Here is a 26161-nt window from a genome sequence, read left to right as displayed (position 1 = left end):
TTGAACAACAACAACAAAATTCCTTTCCCATTGTCCTTTCCTTGTCAACCGTTCACTTCTTTTCATGACAGGTCATGGAAAAGGAAATTCATTCATTCACTCAACAACTATTTATTAGGTACCCACTACATGCCAAGCTCTGTTCTGGGCACTGAGGACAAACACATTCATGGACAAAACATGCACGAGTCCTCACCTTCACTGAGCTTTCATTCTAATGGGCTCTAGTGACCAAGGGACCGTGATGAAGGTACTAAGTGCTATAACAAACAGAACACAGTATCAGTAGCTTAACAGGATAAAGGTTTATTGTCTGCTCAGCTTAGAGTCCTTGCTTGTATTTTTCGGTCAGGCAGATTTGCACCTGCTCATTTCAGAGTCGCATTTCAGCTCCAAGTCTCTTTGCAAGAACAAGTTACCTGGCTCCAGCTAGAGGCAAGGGGCATAGCTGGAAAATGTAGCTCCCAGCAATAAACACAAGTCTTTGGTGATTAGCAAGCCGACTCTTCCTATGGGGAGATGTAGATAAGACACTGAATAACAAACTATTTACCATGTTAGGAGGTGATAAATGCTATGGGAAAAAAGCAGGAAAGAAACAGGCTCTGTGTGTGTGTGCGTGCGTGTGTGCGTGCGTGCATATGCACATGGGAATATTGAAAATTTTTTTTGGCCACGCCTGTGGCATGTGGAAGTTCCTGGGCCAGGAAATGAACCTGCACCACAGCAGCGACCCAGGCCACTGCAGTGACAATGGCCACAAGGTCATTCCCTGGAATTTTAAACAGAATGGTGAGAGAGGGGCACACTGTGAAGAGCAAAGCTTGAAGGAAGCGGAGGAGTAAGCCATTCGGCTACAGGGGGAGGGAGGTAGGAAATGAAGTCAGGTCACAGTTGGATTAGTGGGACTCCGGTTTCTCTGAATGAGATGAGTAGAAGTCAGAGGGTTGTGAGCAGAGGCGAGAGAGGATTTGATCTGCACTTTATCAGGACCAGCGTGGCGGCTATGTTGAGAACACACAAATGAGGGCAAAGGGGAGGAGACGAAAGTGCATTGGACCAGAGTTGCAACAACAGAGGTGGTGAGAGATGGTCAGATGCTGGATACATTTTTGAAGGCAAAGCAAGATTTGCAGGTGGATTGAAGGTGGAGTTTGTGAAAGAGACAGGAGTGACTGTGGCTGAGCAATTTAAATAATGGAGTTGCCAATGACGGAGCCAGGGAGGACTGGGGTGGAGCATATTTGTGGGGGGAGGTCAAGAATTCAGTTCTGGACATGGTAAGTTTGAGATGTCTGTGAGTTTCAAGTGGTGATGGTAAGAAGTTGTTGGATAAGAGTCGGAGGCTCAAGAGAAAGCTCTGGACTTAAGCTGCAGGTTTAGAGTCTTTTCTCAGGGTAAAGATGGGATTTACACCCTTGAGACGGAAAGAGAAGGGGGGAGTGGTGTAGTTGAATGAGACCCCAAAACTGAGCCTAAGGGCTGAAAAGAGTAAGGTGTGGCCATTGAAGGGGTTGGGGAGAAAAAATGAGGGAAGGAAGGCGGAGGTGACTGGAGAATTATTCGAGGCTGTGGTTCATCCCAGTAGAATCAGAATAGAGTCTTGGTCATCATTCATGGTGGGCAAAGGGCCTGCCTCTAGCTGTGTACGATCCCGATGGTCTAATGAGATGCTTCTGCACATGTTCACTGCTACCCCGCACTCTCACAACGGTCTGGTCATTCATTCAACAAGGATGGGCTGAAAGTTTGTATGTGCGCCAGGCCCTGGTCTAGGCACTGTGCGAACAAGCCAGGTAGGATGTGTCCTTACAGAGCTTACAAGCAAGGGGGTGGTGGTGCAAAAAATAAACAACCCAAATAGATAAACAAGAATATTTCTTTCTTTCTTTTTTTTTTTTTGTCTTTTCTTTTTCTAGGGCTGCAGCCATGGCATATGGAGGTTCCCAGGCTAGGGGTCTAATTGGAGCTGCAGCCACCAGCCTATGCCAGAGCCACAGCAATGCCAAGATCTGAGCCTCGTCTGCGACCTACACCACAGCTCACGGCAACGCCAGATCGTTAACCCACTGAGCAAGGCCAGGGATCAAACCCGCAACCTCATGGTTCCTAGTTGGATTCTTCAGCCACTGAACCACGATGGGAACTCCAAGTACATTTCTAACTCAGAGTGAAAGAATAGAGAATGACCCACTTTGGTTATGGGGATCATGAAAATTCTCTTCCAGAAGGTGACATCTGAGCAGAGACCTGTGTGCTAAAAAGGTGATGACCATCAGATGGGGGGCAGGGAGGGACAAGGATCTGGCTGGAGGAAGCTTCTGGTGCTGCAGGGGACGGTAGAAGACCAGTGTGTCGACGATGGTGGTGATACAGGAGCCACTCACACACGACCTTCTGGGCTATGGTTGGGAATTTGGTTTTATTCGAAATGTGATGAGGTCCCATGCAGTGGGGTTAAGCAGAGGAGTCACGTGATAGAGTTAACATTTCACAGACCTTGCCCGGGTTGATCAGACGGAAAATAGACTATAGGGGGTTAGAGCGGTGCTAGGGGGAAGAGTTGCGAGGATTTTCTTTCTTTTTTTGTCTTTTTAGGGCCGCATTCGCAGCATAAGGCCATAGGGAGGTTTCCAGGCTAGGGCTTGAATTAGAGCTGTAGCCGCTGGCCTACACCACAACCACAGCAAGGCCAGATCCGAGCTGCGTCTGTGCCCCACATCACAGCTCACAGCAACGCTGGATCCTTAACCCACTGAGCGAGGCCAGGGATGGAACCTGCATCTGTCCTCATGGATACTAGCTGGGTTTGTTTCTGCTGAGCCACTGCGGGAACTTCAGGAAGGTTTTCTGGCACAGGCCATAGGTGGTGACTTGGACAAGGATGGACCAGGATGCACCTTGGATTAGATGAGTGAATGGGGCAAGCAGTCAAATATATCAAGCTCTGCTTTGGGTCCAGGCCTATATAAGGCCAAGAAAGGTACCTCGGGGAGACACGGTCCTTGCCCTCAGCTTACTTAGTGTTGAATTATGTGAAACTCAGACCACACACATAAAGGTGCCATGTAAACACAAAGCAACCAATAAATCAGTGCACAGGCGTGGCTAACTAGGTGCAGAAAAGGGACTGGAAACAGCAACTGGCTACCCTGCAAAGGAGAGACTTGGGAGCCTGTTTTCCAGTGGGCATCAGGCAGAAGGGTCCTGAGCAGCGCTACCCGCCCCAGCCCAAGCCCATGGCCTGCAGTTCATTGGATTGTCTAAGAACCTGGCTCCAGGCTCCAGTTTCCCAACTCATTCCGAGTTCAGAGAAGCGGGTGACTCAGGGGAGGTCCCTCCCGGCACGCTACGTTCCCGGCCAGCCTTGAGTGACTCATTACCTCGCTCTCTCCCTCACCGCTGACCCCGGGCCAATCCCTTAATGAGTCTACACCCCACTCTTCTCATTTGGCCGGGACAATTGCCTGGTGGAATTTTTAGCTCCCCGGGGGCAGGGCTTATGTCAGCAATCGTCCAGGTTCCTCGAGAGAGGCTTCTCCTAGGGTCTGGAGGAGGGTAAAACCCCTGTGTGGACCCCAAGGCCCCAGACTCTCTCCAGGCACCCCAGGGGGGTTTTAATGCCCGTGCTTTCTTCTAATTTCAGAACCTTTCAACAGCATTTTATACACAATTCAATTTCGCAATTCCTGAGGTCCTGGAGGATTCTCCCTTGGACACCTCATGGTAGAAATTTGCTTGGGGAGGTGTGTGTGTGGAGGGGGGGGGTAGAAGCAACCACAGCAGGCCCCCAAAGTTTGCAAAGCAGAGATCAAAGGCAATGGGAAGTGAAAGCGCCGAGGACTGAGAAACCTGCTCCAGGGGCAAGGGGACCCGGGCGCTAGGGGGGCGGGCCAGTGATGTGCTCGCCCGCGCAAACACAAGCGGGCAACGAGTAATGGGGGAGAGAGCTCAGCTCCCCTGCAATGAGCTAACCCGCCGCAGCAGAGGCTCAGGCGGCGCGCAAGGGCTACGGGGTCGCTCGCCTGGGTCCCCGGGCTGGCGTCTCAGCGCCGCCTACTTCCAATGTATCCTGTCGCAGACAGGCAACTCTTGAGCATCCCCCAACAAGCCTTGGGCGGGAGTGGCGCCCGCAGTCCTCCTCTCTCCCCATCGCCTGAGCTCGCCGCCCAGCTAAGACCCGGCAGGTGGACTGGAGCGGACGCACTCTCCTCCCGGCCCCAGCCCCCCTCCGGGACCCTCTCCCAAGCCGGGGTGGCTTCCGCGTCCCAGCCAACGCCCTCAGCCTGCACCCCAAGTTACCTGCCCCGGGAAGTCCCAGTTCGCACGCAGTCCGGACTGTAAAAGGGTGGATTCGGCAGAGCCCAAAGCCACATTCCTAGGGGAGGGGTCCCCACCTAGAGGGTTATGGATCGCGTTACTGGTCCAGGGGAGGAGACAGCGGAAGGGAGAGTAAACAGCGGTAAAAGTTGCATTTAGCTTAGTATCCCCCTCCCCCTCCCCAACACGCTGCGATGCCGGTTGACTCGGGGACACAGTGTCCGCCCAGATCCCGGAGCCCGACAGCCCCGGAGCGGTTTGGCCGGGCAGAGGCACCTTTCCGTTCGCGGAGGCCGCAGTCAGAGTGCAGGCTGAGCTGCAAGGGCTGCCGGGCTCCGGGGCCCGGAGGGCAACCCTAGGCTTCCCGGGGGCAGGAAGCAGAAGCCCGCCGCCGGGCACCAAGGATCTAGAGCAATAACAGACGCATAAATGCGCATAAATAAATCAATGAGCAGCTCTTTGCTGGCAGCAGCAGGGAAACCTCGGGCTGATTAAATGCAGACGTGGGGTGTCTGCCAGGACAGGAGGGCGGCGGGGCAAAGGGAACAGGCGTGGAGGCGAGGGGCGGGGGGAAGGGAGGCCAGGGGCAGAAGCAACCGGTAAGACCTAAAGCCACGTTTTTAAAAAAGGGGGTGAATTGTAAATGCAAACGGTCGGGAGCGGGGAGGGGGGGCGGGCTGCGGGCGTCGGGGCTGGCCCGCCACCCGGGGCAACTTTCCGGGCGGGAGGTGAGGCTGGAGGGGCGGCGCCGGCGGCGGGAGGCGGGAGTCGGGGGCCGAGGGGGGGAGTCACTTTAAAGGCTCTTTCTTACCCATAATGCTTTGTGGGGACGTTGACAAGTGGATCCAAGATGGCGTAGAAAGTAATGACAGGTAAGTCCTGACTTCCCCCTTCTCTGCCGCTGGGACCGCTCCGCGAGCTGCCGGAGCCCTCCGGGGAGGGGACTGGACACCCCTACGGTCCCCGGGCTCCCGGGAGGGGCGGCCCCGGGGCGGGCCGGGGGCCCAGGCGGCCCGCGGCGGGGCCTGGGAAGCGGGGCTCTTCGAGGCGAGGCCCGGACGCTGGGGCTGTTTACAGTTTCTTCCCCTCCTCGGTCCCCTTCCCCTCCGCTGGGGGCCGCGGCGCCCTCGACCCAGGCGGTGAAGGGGACCTCGCAGACCCGGGCCGCGAGCCTGCGGGAGGTTCGTCCAGCCCCAGGCACTTCGGGAGGGGGAGTCGAGCCTCCTCGCACGCTCCCCTCCTCCGGGTCGCGGCTGGGGGTGGGGAGCGTGCGGGCCTCCCACGCCCCGCTCGATTGCCCCCTCGGGGTTCGGACTTCTACTCGAGGTGGGGGCGGGGGCCGGAGGGTGGGCGTCGGCAAAAGTGGGTCAGGAGTGCGCCCCCTCCCCCGCGGAGGGCTCTTGCCCCAGCTTCACTTTCTTCACCCCTTTCTCCGCCCCCTCCTCGGAAATTCTCATTGGCCCATAAACACATCAACAAAAATAAAAACAGACTCTCCTTTCCTGGAGATTCCTTGAAGACTCCCCTTTTCCAGAGCTAAGGGCCTGCATTTTTATCTAGGGAACTTTGATTCTTCTCCCCCCAAATTATTGGAGTCTGCTACACCCTCCCCTGTTGAGAATCCTCCAGCTAGGACTGGAAATCAGCATCTTAGGATTCTTCTTGGGTTGAGATCCTCAGGTTTTGTTTGAAACTCAAAATCGTTATCCTTCTCCCTTAGCACTTACACTTTTCAGGCAAATCATTAATATAATATGTATAAATCCAGAAACAGTGGATTCCTAGAGCTGGGGGCGGGGAGGGAGTGGGGGATGAATAAGTTGTCCTGGCTAGTTTGTTCTTAATTTTACCCTCTCTTAAACTCATGTTAATGAATTTCTTCTTCATTTCTTCTTTTGTTTTTTTGAAAGTCAAGTCAGTCAGTGCTGTTTAAGAGATGACTAGAGATGACTTTTTATGTTTTTGGATTTGAAGAGCATTTTATAATCTATTTTATCACACAGAGAGGAAATGTTTTTATTTTAAAGTAAAACAAACAGACTCACTTACAAAGCTGCATACTGTACCGTTTTGGTAACTTTTTCCATTTGAAATTTAGGTGCTCTTTCACTTCAAGCTGATAAAATATTTGCTACCTAGCATGTCTGTTACTGGTGTTGTATAGACACATTTTACTTTTTCTATTTGCCTCAGGAATTGGATGAAGTAATTGATCACTAAAGAACTACAGTGCTGGTGAGATGTGTAAGGTGAGACTGCGGTTAAAAATGATTTACCTTTTTTTCTTCTTTATTTTAATCAAGTCCTAAGGGTGAGACCGAGACTCCGTAATGTGATGGGGCCATCTTTAGTTCCAAATCACTGACTTAGAGGGTGTAGAGGCAGGAGTAGGTTTAGGAAGGCAAACTGTGTCAAGTGTATCAAACTTCAGTGACTTCAACATTCTCAACCATAGTGGGGCTTATCCAGAGTCAGATGTTATTCGCAGCCATCCTTGATCTGTATCTTCACCAGGGGTAATTATAGTTTGCCTATTTAAATTTCCTTTTGTAACTTTAATTGAATGTCTTAATTTTATCTTTGTTTTGGTGTCCATCGCTTACTCTGCATTGAGTGTTAGTGATTGTGTATGTGGATGTTGTCTGTTCGAAGTTTATAGAACTCCTGTAAAGTACACCCTTTCCACTGGAAAGAATTACCTTATGCACATCTTGCTTCTATTTTCTGTAAAATGGAATAGTACTTGTCTCTCTCATAATTATTTTGAAATAAAAATGGTAGTGTTGTGTTTTGGTTAGCCAATTAGGGATAAGACTGGTTTGTCATTATTTTCTGGTCACGTGTAGTGTGTGAATTCAAAGTGTTGCTTTATTTAATCTTACTTAAAGGCTTTGAATTTATAGGATGTTATTGGTATAGTGTCAGTGCACAGTTAGTGTTCCCTACTGGGGAGAAGGAGAGAGCTTTGCTAATTTTACATTTTTCACAAACAATTTTCTCAACTTTGAAAATATTTTACTATGGTTTATTGAGAGAATGTAAGTCTTTTTTTTTTTTTTTTATTTAACACATCTGGGCAGCCTTTGTATTTTGAAATCCACTTACAAACTTTTCATTTCTATCACACATTTGTTTTATTTTTTCCAGATTGAGGCATACAATTGATATTTTTGCCTTAAAAAAAAAACTTGGGAGAGGAAAGGGGACACAAACCAAGATCCTTTTGTAAGTGCACACACCACATTTGCCTGTGTTTGAAACTCAACGGTGCTTGTGTGTATCACATATTTTAATTTTTTTCTTGTCAGAAGAACAAATATGGATTTTTAAAATTTACTTAGTTATTTGAACCCTCTAGTGCTTTATTATTTATTATTATTATTTGTTGCCCCATGGCATATGGGCATATGGAAGTTCCTGGGCCAGGGATCAGGTCTGAGCCCTGACTGCAACCTGCCAGGCAGCTGGGGCAACACCAGATCCTTAATGGACTGTGAGGGGCGGGGATTGAACCCGCTTCCCAGTGCTCCAGAGACACCGCGGACCCCATTGTGCCACAGTGGGAACTACTAAAATTTATTTTCAGCTTACAGGTGATAGAGGCGTATTCATGACTTAGACCTTCCAATCTGTACCTTTTATCTTTTTTTTTTTTAGTGTATATATTACTTTGTAGGAAGAACTAGTGATCTACTTTTTGGCCTATGGAGCTGTTTCTTTATAGTCTAAAAGGGAATATTTAGAAATAGATGATCTTGTGTGGCTAGTGTTGTTTGGCCTGAATTGTGTCAAGACATTTTCCATAATTTTCGCACGTGTAGACCAAGTGAGTGTTAGTATTCACTTCAAAGTGAAGTTGGTGGTTGGCCACCAAACAGGTTGTTACACAAAGCATTCTAAAATGGGAAATACCATAGTATGGAAGGTTGTGGTGAAGTAGGAGTCTGTGTCTTTGAGCTGAATAAAGACATAGCTTTTTTAGTCTGTCCTTTTGGCTGGGAAGCTGGGACACTATTTTTAGGTAAGGCTGTAGTTTTTGGGAGTCAGTAAGTACCTCTCTATCAGCTGGTACACTAGATTTTTGCAATTGTTAGTAAGAAGTTTCATTTCTAATACCATAAATACTCAATCCACATTGTTTTAAAGTCTGTATGCATTTATGGACAGTACAGTGTTTAACCGGTGAGGGGAGTGATGCCAAAATAACAGGAGAAATCATTCCTCCTTGCAAAGGGCTTTGTGTAGTTTAAAAATATACAGCATATTCATGGAAGGCTAAGAATATTGCAGAGGGACCTACAAATAAGTAGATCTGATCTTACACATGCATTTTTATTCTCTGTTTAAGAACTAGGTATGGTATTGCTACTAAATGCGAATTAGTTTATAATTGTTTGTCAGACTATATTAAAGACCTCAAATACAGGCTCAGCACAGGAAATAAGATCCCTTGCCTGTTGTTTTAAATGCATACAAGATTGTGGGGCAAGTTTATCAACTTGTTGGTGAACAAGAGGGAGGGTGGAGCGACTTCTGGGATTATAAACAAATTGTTATGGTTGTTTATCTTCATAAACTTAGATAACTGTACGTGCAAATATAAGTTGGTTTCTAAGTAATATCTGAAGGTGTTTTCTAGGAGAGAACTATGATATGTGTGGAGAGGGTGGCCATATCAGCTTATAGGTAGGTCATTATTTAAATAATGTAGCATTGGCTAGAAGCAGCATACAACTTTGTGGTCTGTCACTGCAAGGGTGGCTGGAATAATATTTGGAGTAATTCTGAATTCAATAGAATTAATATTCCTCTTTCAAAAATTGTATTGTATAAATCAACTATACATCAGTAAAAAATAAATTCAAAAAAGAAAAATAATATTGTAGGTGTAACACGAAGACTTTTACTTTTTATATATATATGTATTTATAAGTGTGCATATATATGTATGTATATTTTAAGCTATCAATTGTTTAAAGCAAATTAAGAGTTTTTCAACATACTACCAAGTAGTCATGCCAGCTCGTTTACTTGTGTAAATTGTACTTGGTCACTTTCTCCAAGAGCAGGAAGTTGTCTGGTAAAGCTAGAGTTTGTGTAGTCAACTTGCTTTCAGCTCCAAAAAACCCTGATGCATCATTAGGTTTTTCAAAGAATGCATGGCATATTTTTTGACTGAACCATTCTGAAGTGTAAATGTTTGTGATTTTTGCTATTTCTGTGCCACATTTTAGGTGTTCTCGGCACATCTGAATTTGCCTTTTTACTTTCTTCTGAGGATATTCTCCTTGTGGTGAAAGTATTCCTGTGAGGCAAGCTTCTTGTCAGTAGGCAATATATGTACCTAATATAGTTTAAAAAATTATTTATTTTTGTGTAAAACGAATGCATTCCATGGTAAACAAATTTGAGCAGCACTTAAGTATGTAAAGTAAAATAGATTTAAAAAAGCCTCTGTTCTCCTTCTTCCAGCCTTAGTCCTGCTTCCCATAGAAAACAGCTGGTGTCACTTGGCTTCTGGAAGACCTCTTTTTCACACTGGCAGTAGTGAAAGCAGAAGGGAAGAAGGCATGGCCACTGAACCAGTTTAGATGTTAGGCTGGGACTTTTTTGCCCTTATTTCCTGTGGTGTTAAGTAATATTGATAATCTTAAACTTCTATCAGTTTAGGGTAACTGTAATTGAATTGTTAGTGAAATACTCAAATAGTTCATTGCATTGTCAGGTTGGTAAAGTTTTGATTTGTTGATCTTTCAAGGAAATAACTATTTGGGAATTGAATTCATATAACCTTCGAGCCGGGAGCAATGTTGGTAATTCCACAATTACCATCTGTGGAATTTTATGATGAGCTGCACAGTGTATTTCCTATAGTCTTTTTATTAACTCATTATCTCTCCCTTCGTTCTCAGAACACCTCCAAGGTGGTTGTTATTTCTGCTGTGCAGAGGAAATTTAGGCTAAACTGGAGTAACTAACACAATGTCGCAGGACTAGTAAGGAGTGATGCTGGTGGTGTGTCTTGGGAAGGGCGTGTTCATTCCACTGTACTGTGTGCTGCTGCCTCTGTCTAGTTTGTCTCTTATTTTCCAGATGAGGAAATTGAGGCCTGGAGAAGTCGTGACTTACTTGCCCAAGGTCACACCGCTAAGTAGTAGCAGCATGAAACCAAACTTTTATCTCCGGACCCTTATCTCAGGACTCTTGGTCCTGGCTGGTTACGCTACATTTTATTGAAATGCTATGGACCAAAAGACCATATGCTGTGCACACTGGACACAGATGCTTCAGAACTGATATATCAGCAATGGTATTTTCGACTGTGCATTAAAAAGTTCCTTCTCTCTCTTTCAGAAATTATAAAGAGCTCTGATGGGCTATTTGGGTGATACCCAGTGCAGTGAACTGCAGGTGAGTAAGGCTTGGAAGAGACTTATTTAGCAAACGAGAACTTGGTAATGCCTGAGGAAGAGACAGAAGGGGCTTCATCTAGAGGAGGGCGTCAAGTCAGAAAGGATGAGGTGGGACGAGGTGGAGTGACTAATGAAACAGTGGTGACCTAGAGATGTGGGGCCTGACTGAATTGGCTACTTCTGGAACAGAGTGGATGATGGTGAACCACTCCCAAGAGACTGCCTGGCGCTTTGTCAGTTGGATTGAGGAGAAATGAGGGTAGGCTCATCTTCCACTTCTGTCTTAAATGAGTAACTGCACAGGGGTTCACCCTATCAGCATATGATGGGAGCTTGAGCGGCGCTTCAGTTTTTGTGTCAACATTCTAGAGTGGCGATCACCCAATGCTCTGATGAACTTGGTTAAGCATTAAGTTGTTTGTTTTTCCTGTTACCTGCTCTGTGTCTTGTCATGAATGACTGTGTGCATCTGCATTTTTGAGGATCTAGATACTGAGAGCACATCAATGGAAACAAAAAGTTAAACTCCTTTCCTAACGGTTGTGTTCCCTCCAAACAATTGTTGTATTCGTCCTTTAGATTATTTATTTCTTGCTGAAATGCCCTAAGAAAGACAATTTTGTCTTGAGTATTTATTATTTCACTGTAATTAGTCATCTTGGTTCATTAGAGTATCTTGGGCATTCATTATTAAACTTGGAAAATGGCAATACTATAGAAAAACAATTAGAAAGACTGTTTTAATATTGTCCTGTGGGTCATCTGTGCTTAAATTAGTTTTTGATATATTTTCAGTTCTAGTCCCAGAGACTTTAATGTGACAGCACTGTATACTTTTAGGATTTGTAATTGAACTTAGGCTTGGCCAAGTAGTAGTGTTGATTGCTAAAGTAAAACATAGTTGTGGGTGTTCTTTGTTTCTTGAGTTTATGCTAGTTTTGCATGATTCATCCTCACAGTTTCATGGGGTTTTAGGAGGCCAGTTGAGCTAGTTTGATGGTCCTTGGAAATCTGGGGTCTGGGTTTGTTATAGGTCATTGTAATAAGGAGTGCATGAGATGGAGTTTCTGCTATGGTGCAGTGGGTTAAGAATCTGACTACAGTGGCTTGGGTTGCTGTAGATATGTGGGTTCTATCCCTGGCCCCCCCCACAGTGGGTTAAAGGGTCCAGCATTGCTGTAGCTGATGCGTAGTTTGCAGCTGAAGCTTGGATTCAATTCTTGGCCTAGCCCAGGAATTTCTATATGCTGTGGATATGGCCACTAAAATAAATAAATAAATAAAAGGAGTGCGTGAGAGTTCTCAGTTGAAGACAAAAGTGAGCAGTAGAAGGCAGGGGTGGACCACTTCTTGAGATTATATCAAGCTTGTATCCTGAAACCCCTCATTTTGTCAGTATGGCAGAACTTTTTCTCCAAATGTATGAACTAATTTAAGAAATAATATTAATTAAATCATTAATTTGGTCTACTACTCTAAAACAGTTTATTTTCTTTTTGGCATTCCATTAAAAATATATATATGTGGGAGTTCCTGTCGTGGCTCAGTGGAAACAAATCTGACTAGTATCCATGAGGCCTCAGGTTTGATCCCTGCCCTTGCTCAGTGGGTTGAGGATCTGGTCTTGCTGTGGCTGTAGTGTAGGCCGGCAGCTGCAGCTCAGATTCAACCCCTAGCCTGGGAACCTCCATGTGCTGAGTGTGGCCTTAAAAAGACAAAAACAAAATATGCGTATATATGTATATATATATTTATTTATTGTACTCATTTTAAATTATGAGGCACATAATTTGAAATTTTTCTCATGTATTAGATTATGAAACATTTCCATGTTAGGTTTCACATTTTTTAAAAAAAGTTTATTATTATTATTATTATTGTTATTATTTTCTTTTTTGGCTGCCTTGGGGCATGTGGAGTTCCTAGGCTGGGGATCCGGATTAGATCCAAGCCACAGTTGTAACCTAACACCTAAGCTGTGGCAACACCAGATCCTTAACCCACTGTGCTAGACTGGGGATTGAACCTGTTATAGCACTTCAGAGATGCTGCTGATCCTATTGTGCCGCTGGGAACTTCAGGTGTCACAATTTTAATTTACATGATTATACTTTGAAAGGCTGCAAAATATTTCATTAAGTCATATTCTCATAATTTTCTAAAAATTATATTTATTTTTTATTTTTATTTTTTCCACTGTACAGCATGGGGACCAAGTTACTCATACATATATACCTAATTTTTCCTCCCATTGTTGTGTTGCGATGTAAGTATCTAGACATAGTTCTCAGTGCTACACAGCAGGATCTCATGGTAAATCCATTCAAAAATATGGAACGCTTCACGAATTTGCGTGTCATCCTTGCGCAGGGGCCATGCTAATCTTCTCTGTATAGTTCCAATTTTTAGTATATGTGCTGCCGAAGCAAGCACTATTCTCATAGTTTACTTAAACCTTTTTGTGTTAGACATTTATGTTGGTGGCTGATTTTCAGTTAATACTTTAAATTATTGTAGATGTTGTTGTGTCTTTTTCTGGCTTTTTTTTTATTCCCTAGGATAAATTTCTGAGTGTATTCTTGTGTTAAAATGGTATGAATGTTTTTGTGGTTTTTGATATATATATTGCCACATGTTTTTCAAGAATCTTTTATCAGTTTATACAACTGACAGATACACAGATGTACCTATTTCACCATCGTTGGATAGAAATACATTTTTTCCTTAAAAGTTTTTGCTTATTGGAGTTCCTGTTGTAGCTCTGTGGTGACGAAGCTGACAATGGATACCTTGCACAGTGGGTTAAGGATCCGGCCTTGCTGTGAGCTGTCGTATAGGTCGCAACGTGGCTCGGATCTGGTGTGGCTGTGGCTGTGGCGTAGGCCGGCAGATGCAGCTGTAGTTTGACCCCTAGCCAGGGGAACTTCCATATGCCATGGGTATGCCCCCCACCCCCCAAAAAAGTTTTTGCTTATTTAATAGCATTTCTTTGTTCTGTAATGTTGAATATTTCTCTTTGAGTCTCTTCATGGTGAACTCCTTGTTCATATCCTTGCTTTTTTTTTTTTTTTTTTTTTTTTGTCTTTTTAAGGCCATACCCATGGCATATGGAAGTCCCCAGTCTAGGGGTTGAATCAGAGCTGTAGCTGCCGCCATGGCAGATCTGAGCCTTGTCCGTGACCTGTACCACAGCTCATGGCAACACCAGATCCTTCACCCACTGAATGAGGCCAGGGATTGAATCCGCTTCCTCATGGATACTAGTCGGGTTTGTTACTGCTGAGCCACGATGGAAACTCCTTTGCTGTTTTATGTAAACTGATTGATGTGTGCTTTGGGTGGTAAGGCAAGTATAATCAGCTAATAAAGAGATGATTATTAAAAAGGTGATCAGAACATGTTCAGTGAGAATGTTCAAGGAGAGTCAAGTCCTTGAATAGTGGTTGGGAATAGTGGTTGAAGAGGAACAGGTGGTTTATTCCAAGATTTAGTTCAGCAGATATTTATTAGGCATCTGCTGTGTGCCATGTTGCATCCTCTGAGCACCTCTCAAGTTAGCATGTCATGTATTTGCTTGAAGGAGGAGGCTGCTTGAGGCCACTTGAGGCCGCTTGAGGCTTGACCAGCTGGGGACTCTGGCTGCTGAGGTCCCTTTGTAGCTGCTTGGAGGGCTGAGGGGGTCACTGTCTAGAACATTTTTAACTCACTCATGGCACATCACTGTGCCATGGCAGCTCTTTGAGAAGCACTGTTCTGAGGATACGAAGGTGATAAGGAACGAACATCTAGTAGAGAGAATAGGGGCACCAAAAAAAGAAAGGACTGGTAGGAATTTGAAGGCTGCTGTAAAAGGGGTTCAGATAAAGTGCTTCGGGGTTCAGTTGGGGGAGTGATTCTGCCCCCTGGGGCTATAAGGGAACACTTCAACTGAAGAGGTGGCATTTAAATTGCCCCTCTGTGAAAATGAGCAATGAAGAGAAGAGGGCTTCTGGAGGGAAGGATAGCTTGAGCAAAGACTGGGGGGTGATGATGGAAGTGAGGCGGATGTCAGGAAACTGTGTACCTGAATTACCTGGACCCTGTGTGACATAAAGGGACATAGTGAAAGGTGAGCCTGTTGAGAAGTCAGGACTGGGTTTTGGAGGGTCTGCATGTCAGATAAAGAGTAAATATGATGGGTTGGCAGGGAAGAGAAACTAGAGACAAGGGTTTATTTGGGTTTATAGTAATAGTCCAAGAGAGGGATGGTGAGGGCCTGAATTGAATTGGTGGCCTTGGGAATGGGAAGGAGGGATGGATTCAAGAGTATTTTGGAGGTTGAACAGAGAGATGTGGCGACTAATTAGGTAGGAGGGGAAGGGAACAGTCAGTTCTACGCCTCAAGTCCGAGATGATGCTGAGGTTTTTATGGCTGGACGGCTGGCAGAATGGGACAGCAGGAATCTTGGAGTTAGGAGGAAGAACAGGTCTTGGGGGTTTAGACAAGAGAAGAGACAAGTTTGGTTTTCTATGTTCATGGAGTTTCAGGAACTTAATAGAAAGCTGAAATCAGAAATTTAATCCTAGCAGGAAAAGATGAGGCAGTTCAGAGCCCAGAGAAGTTAGAGGAATCAGTGAGGTCTCAAAATTAGATAAAGCGGAGTGAAGCCTGAGGCTGCCTGAGTCCCAGTCCAGCACCATCTTCACTGCCTGCAACTGACAAGTTCTCTGCTGTGGTGTTTTCCTCACATGCGGGTGTGCTCCGTAGAAAATTGGAAGTGGTAGGGTTTATGTTGAGAGTGAAGAGTTTATTTTTGATGACTTTTTTATTATGGAGAATTTCAGGTATACAGAAGTGGAAAGAGTATAATCAATCCCGCTGTTCCCCTTGTTCAACAGTTTTTAATGTTGTTTTGTCTCTTTCTTGCCTCTCCATCAGTTATATTGAAGCAAATGGGATAAAGTGTTTTGGTGGCCTTACATTTTGTGTACTTACAGGCAGAGAAGGTTGAACAGTTTTGTATGTTATGTCCTGAGCTTTCTGGGTGGGGGTCTAGAGTGAACAGAACTATGATTAATTTACAGAATTCCTTGGGCAAATCACTTAAATCTCCTGAGTCTTAGTTTGTCTGTGACATGGAGGTAATATCAGCTTCACAGAATTATTGAGATAAGGTGTATAAAAACCCTCTATGAACTTTGAGGCTAAAGTGTTATGCAGCTTTTAGTTGTTGGTGATAACAAAAAGGTAGTGCTATTCCTTTGGGCTTCTGCGATGCTGGTGTGAGGTTTATATTATTCAATACATTTTTACTATTCGACGAATACTTATGTCAGACACCTGGGGCTTTCATAGTGAGCAAAACAGAGAGAATCCCAGCTCTCCTGGAGCTCATGTTCTAGATCTGGAGGATAATAGGAAGCTAATACTTGAGTAGTGATTAGTGTGAGCCGGACACTGTTCTAAGTGCTTTCATATGTTACCCTATTTAATTCTTGCAACAGTCCTTTGAGGTGTCGGTTTTTATTTCCATTTTACAGATTTGGAAATCAAAGCAAATTTTTAGGCAGATAGCCTCAGGTCACAGTGCCAGGATTCAAATTCAGGCAGATCTGGCTTTAAGCCTATTCTCTTAACCGCTGTGTCATACAACTCTTTAGCTCATTCATGGCATACTAATGTTTGATACAAATAAAAATGGTAATCCTAGACCGAAATTGTTCCTAAATAAGTAAGGTTCTTTTCTTGTGGGAAAACAAAAAAAAGACCAAAACAAATGGGGAAAAAAAAGGCAGTACATAGTTCTTTGTGAATCAAAGTATATTAGTATTCTCACATAGAAAAATATATTTCTTCCTAACTTTTCATAGGTTTCACCAACTCTCTTTCTCTCTTTCCTTTCCCTTCTTTCTTTTTCTTTTCTTTTTTTTTTTTGCTGCACCTGTGGCCAGGGATTGAACCTGAGCCACAACTGTGCCACAGCTGCAGCAATACCAGATCCTTAACCCACTTTGCTGGGCCAGGGATTGAACCCCAGCTGCCTGAGAGACAACACTGGATCTTAACCTGCTGTGCCACAGCTGGAACTCCTCTTAGTTTCTTTAGCTGAAAACGGTCACCTAAGTGGAAGGAAGTTATTTTTCTGCTGGTACTTGCGAAGAATCTCTTCTTGAATGAATCCACTGTGTGTTTATAATTCTGTTTTTCCTTTCTCCTCCACTCTGTCTTTCCTTATCTTGGGGAAACTTCCTCCTTGATTCCCCCTCTCCTCTGTTCCTTTTCCTCGCAGCTCTGCTAGCTCTTTCCAGTCCCATCAGCTACCCATGTTCTGCTGAAGGGTTCCCTTCCTTCTACTTTTGCCTTCTTGTCCGTAGCCTGCCTGTCAGCTACCCTGGACCTTAAGTTTCGGCTTTTCTAGGTTTATTCAGTGGGGCTAATAACAGGACCAGTTTTCCGTCTCTGGCCTTGGCTCTGCTCTGCCAGCTCTCAGTCCTCGTCCATGGGTAGGGATGTTTGGGAAATGGGCAGTGAGCATTCCTTATGTTTGCATCAGGATTAGGACATGGGCCTTGCTGCTTTGAAGGTGTTAGGAGGGTGTTAGGGCTTGTATACTTGTGTGTTTTTATTTGTATTTCATTTCATTTCATTTTTTGTCTCTTTAGGGCTGCACCCACGGCACATGGAGATTCCTAGGCTAGGGATTGAATTGGAGCTGTAGCCGCTGGCCTACATCACGGCTACAGCAACGCCAGATTCAAGCCTCATCTGTGACATGCACCACAGCTCACAGCAACGCTGGATCCTTAACCCACTGAGCAAGGCCAGACATTGAACCTGTGTCCTCATGGATGCTAGTCAGATTCATTTCAGCTGAGCCACGATGGGAACTCTTGTTTTTTTTTATTTTGGTAAAATATACATAAAATTTGCTATTTTAACCATTTTAGCATAAATTTATTCGCAGTGAGTATATTCAGACCGTTGTACAACCACCACCACCACTCGTCTCCAGAACTTTGTCACCTTCCCAAAGTGAAATTCTGTACCCATTTAACACTGATTTTCCATTCCCTCCTCCCTCAAGCCCCTGACGAACATCATTCTATTTTCTGTTTCTGTGCATTAGAAAAGGATCCATTCATACCGTAAGTTCCTCATATAAGTGCACTCACATAGTAGTTGTCTTTTTTGTGACCGACTTACTTCACTTAGCGTGTCTTCAGGGTTCATCCATGTTGTAGCATGTAGCCGCTTTTCTTTCCTTTTTAAGGCTAAATGATATGCCATTGCATGTAAATGCCGCACTTAAAAAAATCCATTCATGTTTTAATAGACATGGGTTGCTTCCACCTTTCAGCTCTTGTGAATAATGCTGCTATGAATGTGGGTGTATACGTATCTGTTTAAGTCCTTGCTTTCAGTTCTTTTGGGAAATACCCAGAAGTGAAATTGTTGGATCATATGGTAATGCTATGTTTAATTTTCTGCAGAATTCCCTTATTATTTTCCACATTAGTAGCACCACTTCAGGCCCACAGGCAATGCACAAAGGTTTCGGTTTATCCACATTCTTGCCAACACTTATTTTCTGTTTTTTTTTTTTTTTTTTTTTAATAGCTATCCTAATAGATGTGAAATGATAATGTGTACTTGTTTTAAAGGTGTTTTATGTGGGATAATAGAATTTTAGGACCAGAATGGTATTAAGGATTTTTAACTCAGTTAGCAGTAGATAGCAAAGAATGTTCTATGCTGTAACATTTCCACTTCTTTCTCAGCTGGAGAAAGGCATTTTGGGCAGCTGTATCTCTACTGGATCTTAGGCTCAAGATGAACTATGTCTGACCCAGGGTGTACGGAATGCAGCGTCGTAAGAGATCTGCTCTTCTATTCTGCTGGGGACTCTATTTCTTATACTTCTTTACAGTTTCCAACTGTGTCTTCCTTGGTTATTGAATCTTCTCTCCAGCATCTTTAAAGGATAGGGTAATTGTATTCAAATAAACATATTTATTTAAAAAAATGAAATAAGTTAGAAATTAATGATCCCAAGATCGTTATAAACTCCCCAGAGGATTAAAAAGACTATATTCAAGGAATTCCATTGTGGCACAGTGGAAACGAATCTGACTAGGAACCATGAGGTTGTGGGTTTGATCCCTGGCCTGGCTCAGTGGGTTAAGGATCTGGTGTTGCCATGAGCTGTGGTGTAGGCCGGCAGCTGCAGCTCTGATTCGACCCCTAGCCTGGGAACCTCCATATGCTGCAGGTGTGGCCCTAAAAAAAAAAAAAAAAGCGTAAATTACAACTTCTGTATTAGTTTGGGTTTTGAATCACTTTTTTAAGTTAAAGAAAACTATTAAATTTATACTATGAAACCTTTAGGCTTACAGCAAAGTTGTAAGTGTTATATCATTATTTGCCTTCTCTCAAATACATAGGTAGAATTTATTTTTTTTCCTGAGCCAGTAAGTTGCAGACATCTTAGCTGGCATTTCATTCATACTTCTACATGGGTCTCCTAAGGATGAGGACATTTTTCTTCGTAAATGTAATACCATTATCACACCTAAGAAAATAGTTCAGTACTGCTAACGAATGGTTATACTATCAGATATCAAGTTCGTATATAATTTTTCCTATTTGTCCCCCAAATGTATTTTATTTTTTTAGGTTATTATGTCTCTTTAGTTTCTTAACCTAGAATAGTTACCTCTTCCTCTTTTTGTTTTTCATGACGATGAAGCATGTTGCTTGTTGAAAAATTAGAAAATGCAGACGAATTAAAAAAATCTGTAATCTACCACTCAGAGATACCTAGTTTTAATTTTGGAATAATTTTAGATTTACAGAAAGTTGTAAATGTAGGTCAGAGTTCTTATATACTCTTCACCTGCCATTGTTCACATTTTACATTTTTATGGTACATTTGTCAAGTCTAAGAAACCATCATTAGAACATTAGTATTAACTAATTTGCATGTTTTATTTGGATTTCCCACAGTGCCCTTTTTCTGCTCAAAGATCTATCCAGGATCCATGTTAAATGTGGTTGTCATGTCTTACGGGCTATGACTGTTTTTCAGACTTTCCTTTTTTAAATGACAATTTTTGAAAAGTCCTGGTTCAGGTATTTCATGGAATGTCCCTCGGTTGGGGTTTGTCTGATGTTCTCCTCATAATTAGACTGGAATTAGGGTTTGGGGGAAGGAGTTAGTCACTTTTAATATTTTGTTTAATCTCTTTCTTGGCTTTTTATGTAAAATATTCAGTACATACAGATATTTTAAAAAACAGGATTAAAGACTTATTTTCTAATCTGCTTGGTTTTACTTAAAAAGGGAGATTGCATTGGAGATATTTTGTAACCTGTTTTTGTTACTTTACATCTTTCTGATAACCCTTATTCTTAACAGTTTCTGTAGGACACTGTTCTGAGTTTCAAACGTCTGACTTGAAAATGTAGTTTGAGAACATAGACTGCCAGTAAATTGAAGATAGTCTTTAAGAGGATGGATGATGGTGGTTGTTAAGGTGGTACCTTTTGTTTTAATTATACAGTTGACTCTTTTATATTGATTTATGGTTGTTGTTGGTTTTTTGTTTTTTTTTTTGTCTTTTGTCTTTTTAGGGCCACACCTGCGGCATATGGAGGTTCCCAGGCTATCGGTCTAATCAGAGCTGTTGCTGCCAGCCTGCATCACAACTACAGCAATGCCAGATCCTAGCTGCATCTGTGACCTGCACCACAGCTCACGGCAATGCCAGATCCTTAACCCACTGAATGAGGCCGGGGATCAAATCCAAAACCTCATGGTTCCTAGTTGGATTCGTTTCCGCTTCGCCAGGACGGGAACTCCATGATTTATGTTTTATTTATAAAGCTCAAATGATTTGGATTATGTTATGTTTACAAGGCTACATGGAAAATCTGAAAAGGAAAAGTGAAGAAATACAAATGATAGAAGGAGTTCCTGTGTGGTGTAGTGGGTTAAGGATTTGGCGTTGCACAGCTATAGTGTAGGTTACAGCTGCAACTTGGATTCAGTCCCTGGCCTGGGAACTTCCCTATGCCATGGGTGTAGCCTCCTCCACCAAAAGAAACAAATTATAGAAAATGTTTATATTAATAAAATTTTCTTGGCAAGCAACAATCTTTTCTCGAAGTCAGGCTTTTAGTATAATTTGCTTGCTTATAAATATGGGTTTTGTTTTTTTTTTGTTTTTTCATGTCTTTATTGATGGGTAAGCATATTAAGTGATTTGGGAGAAGGCTTAAAGTCTTTAAGAATTTGGAATTACTGATCCAGAATTACTGACAATTCTCAAAAATGGGTCAGGAAAAATCAAAGTAATAGATGAAGAAAAATGTCAATTTTAGCTTGATATAACTTTTCCTAAATTTAGCTTTTTTTTAAAAAAAATTCAAGTTGCTAAAACAGATGGTAGAAGGCCCATCAGGATATCTTATGTATTTTAAACATTTTACTTTGCTATATTGAATTCCATTCATTCTGGAATTGAGAATTTACCTCTATATGAAAGAGATTATTCAAAATAGAATATGATTGATGATCTTAGTTTTCAGTTTTCTTCTCAATAGGCGTAGTCTCTTTTCTATGCTTCTTGCATACTCAGTAATTTTATAAGTTTTAGAGAAAAATGCAATTCTGGCTGAATATTAAGCACAGTACAATAAATAAAGCTTTTTCACTTTGCAGAATATTTTGCCTGTGTATCCCATAGATCCTTCACAGATTCCAGTTTTGGTTAAAAGCAATTACATTTAAAGAGAATATAACATCCTTCTCTATGACATTGGCATTCGAATGAGAAATGGATTTGGCTCCGGACAGTTCTTGGAATGCTTGGTATTTAGGTTATTTTAGGTCAACTGTTTTGGAAATTCAATTAAAGTATTTATTGAATGGTTTTAGTGAATGGAATGGTTGCCATGGGGATATAGTTGATGTAAAACATGACTTCTTTTTATAAGGTAGTTGCGTTGGGTGGATAAGGCATCTCCCATGATGTATTTAATCCAAGATAATGGATGAGTAAGAGGCAAATCATTCTATAGAAAGTAATTCTGGTTTGGGGAGGAGCATTCTTAGGGAAACAGGCCTTGGAGGGATCATTTACAGCTGGATGGGATTTAGGTCCAAAGGGAGGAGGGGAAGGATCTTTGGGTAGAGGGAAGGGCATGTCAGAAACTTAAGAGGCCTGGCTGTCCTGGGGCCTGTGTAGGGAGGGGTGGTGGGAACGTACGATTATAACCAGACCATGGGTGGTCTGAATATTTGGTAATGAGCTTGGACATTATTTTATAGGCATTTCAGAAGCACTCTGCCATCTCTAGAGTGATTCCTAACTTTTTTCCTCCCTGAGGAAACATGGCACACTTTGACCAGCTGCAGGGTCTCCCCACAGCTGTGCTGCCCAGTGCGGGAAGGGGGCAGGCTCTGCCATGATTCCCGGACTTCTTAGGGGACATCATGCGGGCTTTTCTTTCTTTTGTCACAATATATTTACTTTCTAGGATAGTCTTATTTTCAGGATAATAATTGGGTTTCCACAGGAAAAATAAAAATGTATGAGGCAGATTAAAAGCAAATTACTGACTTAAAAAATGAATCTCTGATTTTTTCCTAGGAGGCCTTTTGTTTCAATTTTTAGGTTAGTTATGTAAAGAAACATATTTTTCTTAGGTTTTCATATGATTTTATTGTTTACATCATTTAATAATTCAAGGTAACTTGGGGTCTAAGGAGGAACTAATGATGGATGTTAGTGATTTCTGTTCAAGTGGATGGTGGTAAGGTTTAGCTCAACTCATCAGTCTTCTAAAACCTTTCCAAATGCCATCTGATTCATGCTATCCACGTTAATTATGATACAGGTAATTTTCTTTTCTAATGGAGACAAATATGAAAGAGAGAGCAATCATCTTCACTTTAGATTGAAGAAATTTATTTACTACTGTTGGCTCCTACTATTGGATCACTATTTATTTTTGTTTTTTGAAGTCTGTCTTGAATCAAACAAGATTTAAGTTTTTAGAAATAGAAGAGGACTGTGGCTAAATTAATGAGAAAAAAATAATTTAAGGGCAATAACTGATTTAAAAAAACGTGAAAGTACATTTCATGACATGATTTCAGGGTAGTCTGGTGGTTATCCCTATGCTGTTGCAGAAGAAAGTCCGCAGTGGGACGAAAATGATGCTTATAAATCACCACCCTTCTTACCATCTGTTACTGGACATGACTTAGTGCAGGCCAGTCTGCCTACCACTTCTGTGGTATACCATTGATTTCATTTTTCTTCCAGTATTCACTTGTGGTCCTGGACCAATTATCTAGGTATAATGGGATTCCTTACAATGTCTTACATTTTGTACCTAGTGAACTCAGTGATGGTTCTGTTTGGAAACATTCTTGCTGAGGCTCCATTCATGCCTCTAAAAACCTACATTTATAGGAAGGAAAATGTATACCCTTTCCATTTATTAATAACAAACATATCCTTCTTTATCTTCTTTTCAGTTTTTATATCCATGTCCATTGTGACATTCAGATTCTTATTTTTTAAATAATTAAAAATTTTAATTCTTAAAATTACCATACAGTAGAACTGACTTTTTTCTTTTGGTATACAGTTCTGCTAGTTTAGTACACATGTCATTTTTGTAACCATCACCATAATCAGAATACAGAATAATATTATTCCCCCCAGATTCTCTTGTGCTATCTTTTTGTAGTTAATGTTCCCCATCCTATACCCCCTTCAACCACTCATCTTTTCTCCATCCCTATGGTTTTGTCTTTTTGAGAATGTCATATAAATGGAATCATGAAATATGTAAGTTTTGAGACTGGGTTCTTTTACTCAGTCTTTGAGATTCATCTAAATTTTTGCATGTATTGAAAGTTTATTCCTTTTTATTACTGAGTAGTTTTCCACTGTCACTCATTGAAGGACATTTGGGTTGTTTCCATTTTTTAACAGTTATGGAGAACTGTTATGAACATTTGGGTACCGTCTTTTTGCAAACATAGTTTTCATTTTTCTAGGGTAAGCTATCTGGGGAGAGGGGATTACTGGGTGATACAGTGAGTATTTTTAACTTTATGAGAAACTATCAACCCTTTTTCCAGAATGGCTGTACCATTTTTATATTCCCACCAGCAGTACATGAGAGTTCTAGCTATTCTCCATCACTGCTATCAGTGGTTTTTTTTTTTTTTTTGGCCACCTTTTGGCATATGGAGTTCAGGGATCAGATCCAAGTCGCAGTTGTGACCTTTGCTGCAACTTTGGACCCTTAACCCACTGTGCCTCGTTGTGGGTAGAACCTATGTCCCAGGGCTCCAGAGATGCTGCTCATTTCGTTGTGTCACAGCGGGAACTCTGATAATCAGTATTTTTAATTTAGCCATTCTAATAGGTATGTAGTAGTATCAGGTCATGGTTTTAATTGGCATTTCTCTGATGATTAATGCCATTGAATGTCTTTTCATGAGTTTATTTGCCATCGTTATATCCTCTTAGTGGAGTGTCTGTTGAAATCTCTTGCCCAGCTTCTAAATGGGTTGTTTTCTTACTGTTGAGTTTTGAAAATTCTTTATACATCTGGATACAAATTTCTTTTTTTCCAGATATGGGATTTGTAAGTGTTTTTCTCTTAGTCTGTAGCTTATCTTTTCATTCTTTAAATAGTGTCTTTCAAAGAGCAAAAATGTTTAATTTTGAGAAAGTCCAATTCATAAATTTTTCTTTTTTTTGTATTATACTGTGATGGATAGATTTTTCTATTCTATAAAAGTGGTGAAAAATAACAGTGATGGAATGTTCTCAAAAGTTGACTTTTGTGGAAGATGCAAATGTTATTTTCTGGAAAGGTGGTAATTAATATACTCCTTAGTCTTGGGAACATCTAGGACTTTTGCTTAACCAAAAGATGTGATTGGTTTAGGTTTTTGAGGGTTTTCACATTTTTTTTTTAAATGGTAATCACTAATGTGGCTAAATATGTATACTTTCATAATGCAGAATTATGTAGGAATTAGTCTTTATGACTATTCCAGAGTTAAAAGAGTAGTATTTTACATTGACATTTGAGCTTTTAGGAGCGCTTGAGTTTGAGTCTCTGTTCCACTGGAACAGCATTAGAACTCTGATTATAGCTCCAGAATCAGTGTCATGGCTCAAAACATGAGCTGCATCAGATTGTCTGCATTTGTATCAGGCCTCTTATTTCTAGTAACTGTTGGTGAGTAACTTCTTTGTGCCTCAGTTTCCTTACCTGTAAATGGGAAAGATGTTGTTAACATCTACCTTATAAGGTCATTATGAAGATTCAGTTAGATTACATAATATATAGTCACTTCAGCAGCATCTGGCACACAGTAAATATTCAGCAAATGGCTCTTATTGTTATTATTTTTATTATTATTGCTTTATGATAAAATTGTTTAAACAAATGTTTTGGAATATTTTCAAGAAGCAGAGTAACTAAATATCACACATATTAAGTCATTTCTCTCCCATGCCATTTTTTTCCCTTTTACACTTGTTTTTATTAATCAATAACTGTGACCAATGTTATTAATAATCATGTGTATGTACATTGTTTTGCAACTATCAGTTTGTTTTTCACATCTTGTGAGGTCCTAATCAGATATACACATATATATCAATTAGCTTCAAGTGTCTGAAATAGCAACCTAAACTGGCTTGAGCTACAAAGAAATTTGAATTAGGCTCACCTAAGTGCAAAGTCCTGGCACAGCTAGCTGGATTCAGGGCTAAAGTGAGGTCATCAGAACTCAGGTTCTCCCACTTAATCACCTCTGCCTCTTCCAGTGTGGACTTCAGTTGTAGGCACTGTATGTTAGAAAAATGGCTACAGTGTATTCAACCCCTGTGTGGCCTCTCACATTTTAGATTCATCAGGAAAGGGCACCTATCTCTTTCCCAGAAGCCTCAGCAAATCTCATGATGTCTCATTGGCTCTTATGGAGTCACATGTCTGACCTTGAGCCAATCCCTGTTTGGGGCTATGAGGCTCGGATTGGCCAGTTCTGGTCACGTGCCACACTTGGGTCTGTGGTGGAGTCAGCTCCTCAGGAACACCAGGACTGAGGGGAAGAGGTGAATACTCAGAGGGAAATTGTGGGCTTTTATTACCAGAAAAAGGAATGGATACTGGGTGGCCAAACAGCTAATGTGATACTAGTCTCTTGTATAGATTAGTAACAGATCACAGGAGTTCATGAATTTGGATTAGAATCTTGGTTTCTGATTTCAGCTTTTTTTGTCTGTGAGGTTATATCCTTCTAGTCTGTGCTCCCCTCAGGGGTAAGAGTTTGCAGAAAGTTATAGTGTTTTATATCCTTCGAAAAGTGAAAGTTGGATAATTTTTAACAGGAAAAGAAAGAATTGAGGCA

The 26161-nt window shown here is 42.1% G+C and overlaps 1 protein-coding gene and 1 non-coding gene across 17 annotated transcripts in view; one reads left to right on the top strand and one right to left on the bottom strand.

Moving 5' to 3' along the window:
* The first annotated feature begins 5151 nt into the window (after positions 1–5151).
* HELZ (helicase with zinc finger) overlaps positions 5152–26161 on the top strand; it is a 160410-nt gene continuing 139400 nt past the window's right edge. For 4 of the 16 annotated variants that reach the window (XM_021066746.2, XM_021066743.2, XM_021066750.2 and 1 more), the window contains exons 1-3: positions 5152–5192; positions 6514–6569; positions 10675–10731. The gene's annotated coding sequence lies outside the window, so the exon portion shown is untranslated. The remainder of the gene's footprint in view (positions 5193–6513; positions 6570–10674; positions 10732–26161) is intronic. The other 12 variants (XM_021066747.2, XM_021066744.2, XM_084983942.1 and 9 more) reach the window with 3 other exon arrangements.
* LOC146398052 (U6 spliceosomal RNA) lies at positions 13059–13166 on the bottom strand. Its single transcript, XR_014822157.1, has one exon. It is a non-coding gene; the product is annotated as a U6 spliceosomal RNA (small nuclear RNA).

The sequence above is a fragment of the Sus scrofa genome, chromosome 12 (assembly GCF_054392235.1).
Source record: "Sus scrofa isolate SSC_HxYL_T2T_F1_AM1 chromosome 12, Sscrofa_HxYL_maternal_Yorkshire_Landrace_v2.0, whole genome shotgun sequence".
Lineage (NCBI taxonomy): Eukaryota > Metazoa > Chordata > Mammalia > Artiodactyla > Suidae > Sus > Sus scrofa.
This window is presented reverse-complemented; position numbering and strand designations above follow the sequence as displayed.